Source organism: Epinephelus moara, chromosome 16, assembly GCF_006386435.1.
Source record: "Epinephelus moara isolate mb chromosome 16, YSFRI_EMoa_1.0, whole genome shotgun sequence".
In the NCBI taxonomy this organism is placed as follows: domain Eukaryota; kingdom Metazoa; phylum Chordata; class Actinopteri; order Perciformes; family Serranidae; genus Epinephelus; species Epinephelus moara.
The window spans coordinates 46,902,546-46,911,231 of record NC_065521.1 but is presented as its reverse complement, the minus strand read 5'-3'; the positions used below and the strand labels follow the sequence as shown (position 1 = coordinate 46,911,231).

Sequence of the window (8,686 nt, the reverse complement as noted above, 5' to 3'; positions counted from 1 at the left end):
TCTCCATCCACCCTCCCCTCCACCTGCTCAGGTATCTCTCCATCCACCCTCCCCTCCACCTGCTCAGGTGTGTCTCCATCCACCCTCCCCTCCACCTGCTCAGGTGTGTCTCCATCCACCCTCCCCTCCACCTGCTGATGACACACTCAGCTCAGATACTACGTCACTTTACAAACCTTCACATGAAACATATAAATGTCTCTGTGTTCTGCAGAAACACTGCAGCTCAACATTTTCCTGAGGAGCTGAGCTGCTCTCTGCCTCTCTGCCTCTCTGCCTCTCTGCCTCTCCGCATCTCCGCCTCTCTGCCTTTCTGCCTCTCTGCCTCTCCGCATCTCTGCCTCTCCGCCTCTCTGCCTCTCCGCATCTCTGCCTCTCCGCATCTCTGCCTCTCTGCATCTCTGCCACTCTGCCTTTCTGCATCTCCGCCTCTCTGCATCTCTGCCTCTCTGCCTTTCTGCCTCTCCGCCTATCTGCCTCTCTGCCTCTTTGCCTCTCCGCATCTCTGCCTCTCCGCATCTCTGCCTCTCCGCCTCTCTGCCTCTCCGCATCTCCGCCTCTCTGCGTCTCTGCATCTCTGCCTCTTTATCTCTCCGCATCTCTGCCTCTTTGCCTCTCCGCATCTCCGCCTCTCTGCCTCTCCCCCTTTCTGCCTCTCCGCCTCTCCGCCTATCTGCCTCTCTGCATCTCCGCATCTCTGCCTCTCCGCATCTCTGCCTCTCTGCCTCTCTGCTCTGACACATCAGCCGTCTGAATCTGTTTAAAGCGGCGCAGTCAATTTAGAAATTAATTTGTTCTGCAATGAACAGAAAAAAAATCAGCTCCACTGCTTTGTATTCCTCACAGCTACTGTGTGTGTGTGTGTGTGTGTGTGTGTGTGTGTGTGTGTGTGTGTGTGTGTGTGTATGTGTGTGTGTGTGTGTGTGTGTGTGTGTGTGAGCTCCTTTCAGACAAACAACAAAAGAGCTTTCAGATTCAAATCCAGTCCTACAACACAGATGATGATGATGATGACGATGATGATGATGATGATGATGATGACGATGATGATGATGATGATGATGATGGAGGGAGTCCGGTCTGCTAAGAGGACAGCTCTCTCTCTCTGTCGACTCTTTCTGATTGCCATCGTCATGGTGACCATGTGTGATGCTGGTTATTATGGGCTGCTCTGTGGACTAATGGAAGACAAAGAGCAGCTCCAGACAGGAGGACTGTGACTTGTTGATTCTAATCTTCATCTCTGTGTCCATGAATGACTGATGGTGGTTTGTCCAATGGGATCGAAGCGAGCGGCGGCAGCGTGACCTCAGCTCAGACGTGTCTCTGTTCCTTCAGGACCAGCCACCAAACCAGCAGCTGATCCCCACAGGAATGTGAGGAAACACTCTGATTAATCCGTGTTGTAACACCACAGTGAAGCAGAGTCTCACAAACACTGACGTGTTCGTCACTCACTTTAACAACAGGTACGAGTCAACAGGTCGTGCCAAGATTCATTTACCTGCTGCACCAATCACAGTCCCCCCCCCCCCCCACCTGCACACAGATCTGGTACTATAAGTCAAACACATCAACAGAGCTCGTCACACCGCCCTGGAGCACCTGGATAAACCAAGTACATAAGTCAGAATGCTCTTCATTGATGTTAGCTCAGCTTTCAGTCCCATCATCCTCTCTGCTCCGGTGCCCAAACTCCACAGCCTCAGCCTCAGCTGCAACTGGACCCTGACCTACCTGATCAACCGCCCCAGAACATCAGACTGGGAGGAAACACATCGTCCAGTCTATCTGCTGCATGCTCTCCACCCACGACTGTTGACATCTTAAAGTTGGCCGATGACATGACAGTTATTGGGATGATTACCAACGACGATGAGACAGGACACAGGGACGAGATACTCGATCTGACAGTGACCTTCAACACCAGGAAAACAAAGGAGTCTGTGATGGAACAGAAATCTGTTCATGAGTGGCAAAGAGTCCCAGCTTTGAAGTCCTGGGGCTGCACGTTACAGAGGAACTCTGCTGGGAAACACACACCTCCACTGTCATCAGGAAGACTCAACAACACCTCTACGTTCTGAGAAGAGCAGGGCTGTCCCAGGAAAGTGTGCTAACAAACTGCACCACAGCTCGGTACGGCAGCTGCATCAGGCAGGACCAGACGGCTCCGCTGCGAGTCACAGAGACGCACATGTCACATGTGACGTCACCGATCACCAGAGACAACCTTCACCTGTTCTGGAGTCACATGTGACCTGAAGTGTCTTTGACTCAAGTAACAGTGTTGTGTAGTTTGTCACCACTGCTGGAAGTGACAGAACAAAGAGACAGTGAGGTGCGTGTGTGTGTGTGTGTGTGTGTGTGTGTGTGTGTGTGTGTGTGTGTGATGTGATGGATCCTCTCAGACTTCAAACACACAGCTGATGTGATTTGTCTCAGAAAAAGAAACCAAACGTCTGTTTTTCTGATCATGGATCATTCAGATGGAACAAACACGTCCTGGGAATCACTTCACTGTCAGTCGGACATTTCATATGTTTCATGTCATGAAGGAAGAAAACCATCAGACGTGCTTTGTGTTGGAGCCATCAGATCGTCAGATGGTGAAGCTGTCAGCTCGTCTGCTTTCAGAGGAACCTGAACCTGACACACAGATTCAGATAACGGACGGATCAAAGGAAATAATAGCTGTGTTTGTTGCTGTGAGGAGACGTCAGACGCCCGAGGATGTTTGGGCTCCTTCTGGTTGTCACTGTCAGGACTCACCGTAGTGATTGTCTGTGGATCACCGATCCACAGACAATCACTACTCAACCACAGATTGAGATTGAGATTTCATTCACCCAGGTCTCAGACTCAACACTTGGGTTTGTATTAACCTTATTAAGGTGATTAAGGAGCTGAGGTTTAACCATCTAGTGACTGATGCAGGAGCTGATCTTGTGAGCAGTAGTCCTTCAGTCATGAAGAACACAACTTTAGCTCCACCACCTTCCTGTGTCCCTGTGTTGAGTGACAAACCTCAAGACTGAAGCTGAGCACATCCTGTCAGAGCTGGAGAAAATAAATGAAGAGCATCTCTTAGAAGAGTCGTACAAACGTAACGTTACATGTGTTAAACTCTCCTCCATTTGGTCCAAGCTCACAGAGCAGACAGATTATCTGTCACAGTTGTTGTATCATGCATCTCAGCAGAGAGTCATCAGATTTGATGTCAGCGACGCATCAACACTGTCCCAACAGAACAGACTGAACACAGAGGGACAGAAGAGTCTCTGTTTGTATGTGGTGATAAAGCTTTGAATTTGAACTGTCTAAAGTTTCCTGTTGCCATGGAAACACAGATCACATGATGTTCAGGCCAAACAGGAAGTAAAGTTTGTACACAGACATCAAGTTCTTCAGTGAAAACACAGCTCAGGTGTCAACTTCTGATGAAGAAGAAGAAGAAGAAGAAGAAGAAGAAGAAGAAGAAGAGGTGAGTTTCAGCCTGTTCAGTCGCTGTGGCGCCTCAGAAATAAGATCCACTGAGAGAGTAACAGCATCCTGCAGCCGTCTGCTAACATTTGGCAGAGTGTGTGTGTGTGTGTGTGTGTGTGTGTGTGTGTGTGTGTGTGTGTGTGTGCCTCCTGCAGTCCGCCTCATTGCCAGCAGCAGGCTGAACTAATCAGTTAGCGGGTTAGCTGCAGCGCTGCTTGACCTTTTGACCTCTGTCTGCACACAAACACACACACACACGCACACGCACACGCACACGCACGCACACACACACACACACACACACACACAGAGCTGACAACACAAACTATCAGCTGTGTTAAATCGTTTTCAAACACCAAAACATGTAACCATGGATACAGATGAGAAACATACACACATCAGTGCTGTGTGTGTGTGTGTGTGTGTGTGTGTGTTGATGATGGATGTGGTATCTAACCCGTTGTAGCGGCTCGACTGCGGGAGGCACAAACCAAAGAATTCATCACGCACACACTAATTACAAATTGGTCCTCTGTGTGTGTGTGTGTGTGTGTGTGTGTGTGTGTGTGTGTGTGTGTGTTACCTTGTGCAGCAGACGCTCTGCAGTGTACTCAGTGTGTGACACAGTGTGTGTGTGTGTGTTCAGCTCAGCAGGGACCTGAAACAAACACACAGAACAGAGACGTCATTAAACCACAGCTGCTGTCAGCGCCTCCTACAGGACGCACACTGCGTTACAGCGTCACATCAGCACTGCAAACATCCTGATGATTCTGGGGTCAAACATAAACATGCTCTGTACGGTCTGAGTTCTCTGTTGGAAACCTCCAGTGACACATGTGGTACATCAGCACGCACGTTAGCAGTTACAAGTCAAACTTTGTTCGTAGAGCAGATTTAAAAACAGCTGCAGTCGACCAGCGTGGCTCAAAATACCAAGAGAGACGCAAACAACAGTCAGAGCACAACAACACAACAACAAACAGAGTGCAGCTCACATGACGAAGAAATGATTAATTTAATCAAATACTTTTTTATTGGTTTCTTTATAGTTTATGTAGAATAAGTATAAATGTACACACTGTGTGACACACTGACTATTTAAAGGGACAGTGTGAAACACTGTCAGTTGTTTATTGGCAAAAGTTGATGTCTGCATTCATAAACATGTCATCACTGGTGTTTCATTACCTCCACCAATAATCTGACTTATTCTGGTAAAAGGAGAATTTCAGATTTGTTTGTACATTGTGTGGGTAAGTCGTCTGGGGGGTTCCATAACGTTTTGCCATCTTGAGAATACCTCCGCCAGCGAGGGACATACAGCCCCGCCTTAGGCCAGCGCTGCGTGACTGAGGAGCCGAAGGAGAGGAGCAAGAGGCGCTTCACTACGACCCCGGCACTACTGCAGCATAACACAGTCCCACTCTCTGAGCATAATGCAGGGTCATGCACATGCAGCATCACGGGAGACGCAATCCTCGTCGCCAAGAAAGCGCAAAGGGAATCAAAAAGGCAACGTGAGCGGCAAATTCAAAAAACGAGAGTCAACATCGGGGCAGCCTTTCCCAGGTGGAGAGAGCTGCTGAAGGAGAAAGGTAATGCAGTCACAGGCCAGTGATGTGAGGAGAGGGATGAGGTGTGTGAGGTTGAGCCACTTGTCAGTCGTCAAAAGACCAGACGTGATTGGTTTGTTTGGATTTACACCCGCCCCAACAGTCCTACGCTGTAAACACAGCCAGCATGGTGAGGAGGGGGTTTGTCACCTGGCGTCACGTGTGTCTGTGTAGCAGCCTGAATGAATACTCCATGAAGTATCCCATGACATGGTTTCATCAATGTTATCATAGCTTTTTGGTACACAGCAGCTACCGTAGTTGCAACACGCGTTTGAAACAGTGAGGCGCTAGAGTGCGCTATGTGTTTGACTGCAATATATGATTTCAACGTTAGATGGGAGACATTCCTGCACACTGAGGCTTTAACAACTAAATAAATAAATAAAGGGTGACGCCATGATGGATCTGAGTTTGTCTTTTAAATGTCATAAACAGTAAACAGCACCTTCTTTAATTTAATGTGAGTTCTTCTTTGATCACAGATGTGTTCTTAACATGGCACTCTGAATTACTGGCAAGCTCCCAATGAGGTCCCACTCTGTCTTTGGGCCCCTCAGCCCAGGGGCCCCAATGCAATTGCCCCACCTGCACTGTCTATATTTACACCCCTGTTGGTGGGTGGTGATGGCTTCTTTACAGTGCTGACAGACCGTCTCCGTTAGCACGAGTTAACGTTAGCGTTTATGTGTGGTTGCATTAACGTGTGGTCGCGTTTACGTGTGGTCGCGTAAACGTGTGGTCGCGTTAACGTGTGGTCGGGTTTATGTGTGGTCGCGTTAACGTGTGGTCGCGTTAACTTGTGGTCGCGTTAACTTGTGGTCGCGTTAATGTGTGGTCGTGTTTACGTGTGGTCGCGTTTACGTGTGGTCGCATTAACGTGTGGTCGTGTTTATGTGTGGTCGCGTTAACTTGTGGTCGCGTTAATGTGTGGTCGTGTTTACGTGTGGTCGCGTTTACGTGTGGTCGTGTTTATGTGTGGTCGCGTTAACGTGTGGTCGTGTTTATGTGTGGTCGCGTTTACGTGTGGTCGCGTAGACGTGTGGTCGTGTTTAAGTGTGGTCGTGTTTATGTGTGGTCGCGTTTATGTGTGGTCGCGTAAACGTGTGGTCCTGTTTATGTGTGGTCGCGTTAACGTGATCATGTGGTCGTGTGTGTGGTTGTGTTTACGTGTGGTCGCGTTAACTCATGTGGTCGTGTGTGTGGTTGTGTTTACGTGTGGTCGCGTTAACGTGTGGTCATGTTAACGTGTGGTCATGTTTACACACCAAAACCACTTGGTCATGGTTTGACCTTAAAGAACACGTTGTGGGGCACCACCCTGGCTGGAAACAGCTGCAGGCTGAAACACTACCAGTTTGGTTATTTGTTGGTGTTGAACAGTGTCTGCAGCTCAGCAGGCGTCTCTCTGAGGTGTTACACCGTCCTCCATCCCCTCCACCTGCTGATGACACGCTCAGCTCAGAAACTACGTCACTTTGGAAACGCTGATATGATTCGTATGAAACAAACAACTGCAACATATCTGATTTACAGAAACACAGGCAGCACGTTCCTCTGGTGACTGAACTGATCAGGTTGATGAAAATCAAATGTCTGATGTTGGTCCTATCACAGGTGTCAGGTCGTCTGTGTGCAGCAGGAGACGTCTGATTGTTTGATCATGTTTCTGCTCAAACAGCTGAAACAGTAAATCTGCGTCGACACTAAACACGTGTCATGTTCGTGTTTCCTCTTGTTTAGAATCTGTGAACTGTGATGGAGCTGCAGCCCGAGGCGTCCAAATGTTTTCATGACACACGAATCAAAGTGGAGTCACGTCAGAAGCTCATTAGAGCTCAGCTGTGAAGTTCAACTGTGTGTGATCTGCAGGACGCTGCCGGCTTCATTCCTCCTGTGCAGACTTTATTCTACTGAGGAGTCAGACGTTCCTGCTGAACTCACAGGGAAACACCTGTGATATTACACTTTGGTCATTTTATCAAACACAGTAAAACTTTCTATGGTCTGGTTTTTTCAGCGTGATCCATTCAGTGTATTTATATCATATATTTACAGCATACAACATCCCTCTGTCCTTAGGACCCTCACAGCTGATCAGGAAAAACTCTTTAACGGGGAAAAAACGGTAGTAACCTCAGGAAGAGCAACTGAGGAGGGATCCCTCTTCCAGGACGGACAGACGTGCAATAGATGTCGTACAGAACAGATCAACATGATAAATTAACAGTAATCCGCATGACACAATGAGACAGAGAGACAGAGAGAGAGAGAGAGAGAGAGAGAGAGAGAGAGAGAGAGACAGAGACAGAGACAGACAGACAGACAGACAGAGAGACAGAGAGACAGTAGGACCAGAGTAGGTCCAAAAGCCGGTCCGCCCGCCCTCAAGCAGGTAGCGTGACGTCTTGGAAAAACACCTGCAGCAACAATAACAGGGACTTTAGCCGTGGGTCAGCTCACTGCTTTTAAAACTCATTGGTTAAAGACACACCTGCAACAGGTAGAGCTGTTGCCTTGGAGACAAAAATCCTTGCTGCACTGGGCTGACAGCCCAAACCAAACCATACCACACCAAACCAAACCAAACCAAACCAAACCAAACCAGGCCAAACCAGACCTAACCAAACCAGACCACACCAAACCAGACCACAACAAACCAAACCATACCAAATCAAACCAAACCAGACCACACCAAACCAAACCAAACCAAACCAGACCAAACCAGACCACACCAAACCAAACCAAACCAAACCAGACCAAACCAGACCACACAAAACCAGACCACACCAAACCAGACCACAACAAACCAAACCATACCAAATCAAACCACACCAAACCAAACCAAACCATACCAAATCAAACCACACCAAACCAAACCAAACCAAACCAAACCAAACCAAACCAAACCAGACCAGACCAAACCAAACAAGTTCAGCACATGACTGTTGAAAAGAGGTATTTGTCACCAGGAGGTGGAGGGGATGGTGGATGGTGTGATACTGGTCGACACCCACAAACCCACATTTTGTAACAACACGTCACCACAGCAACAACAACTGAAGGGTTAAATCTACAGATCAACCCACCTCAACATCGTCTCTCTCACAAACTACATGTTTATAATCATTTATCTAGTAACAGCTACAACAGCTGAGCTGAAGTTTAACCAACCAATCACAGTCTAGAATCTTTTAAAGGGACAGTACGTAGCTTTGGCAGAGCAGCGCCCCCTGTGGCCACAAGTGTTCATGACAGGATGATGGACCAACGAGAGTTAACTCAACAACATCTGCAAACTGAAAAAAATATAACTGACACAGACATCATATAAATAACCAACACACACACGCACACACACACACACACACACACACACACACACACACACACACACACACTGATGGTCAGTCAGTTGGCACGGCGACAGTGGCACCATGGTAACAACTGCTACTGCTCATCCTCCACCTGAGACTCTGTGTGTGTTGTAATTACTCCGGTGAGACACTCTCCACACACACACACACACACACACACACACACACACACACACACTACACACCTACACACACACACACACACAC

General features: G+C 48.1%; 1 long non-coding RNA gene across 1 annotated transcript in view; it reads right to left on the bottom strand.

Moving 5' to 3' along the window:
* Window positions 1–3,923: 3,923 nt before the first annotated feature.
* Window positions 3,924–8,686, bottom strand: part of LOC126402491 (uncharacterized) — a 39,743-nt gene continuing 34,980 nt past the window's right edge. Inside the window, exon 3 of the long non-coding RNA XR_007571226.1 lies at window positions 3,924–4,144. This is a non-coding gene — a long non-coding RNA (uncharacterized LOC126402491). The remainder of the gene's footprint in view (window positions 4,145–8,686) is intronic.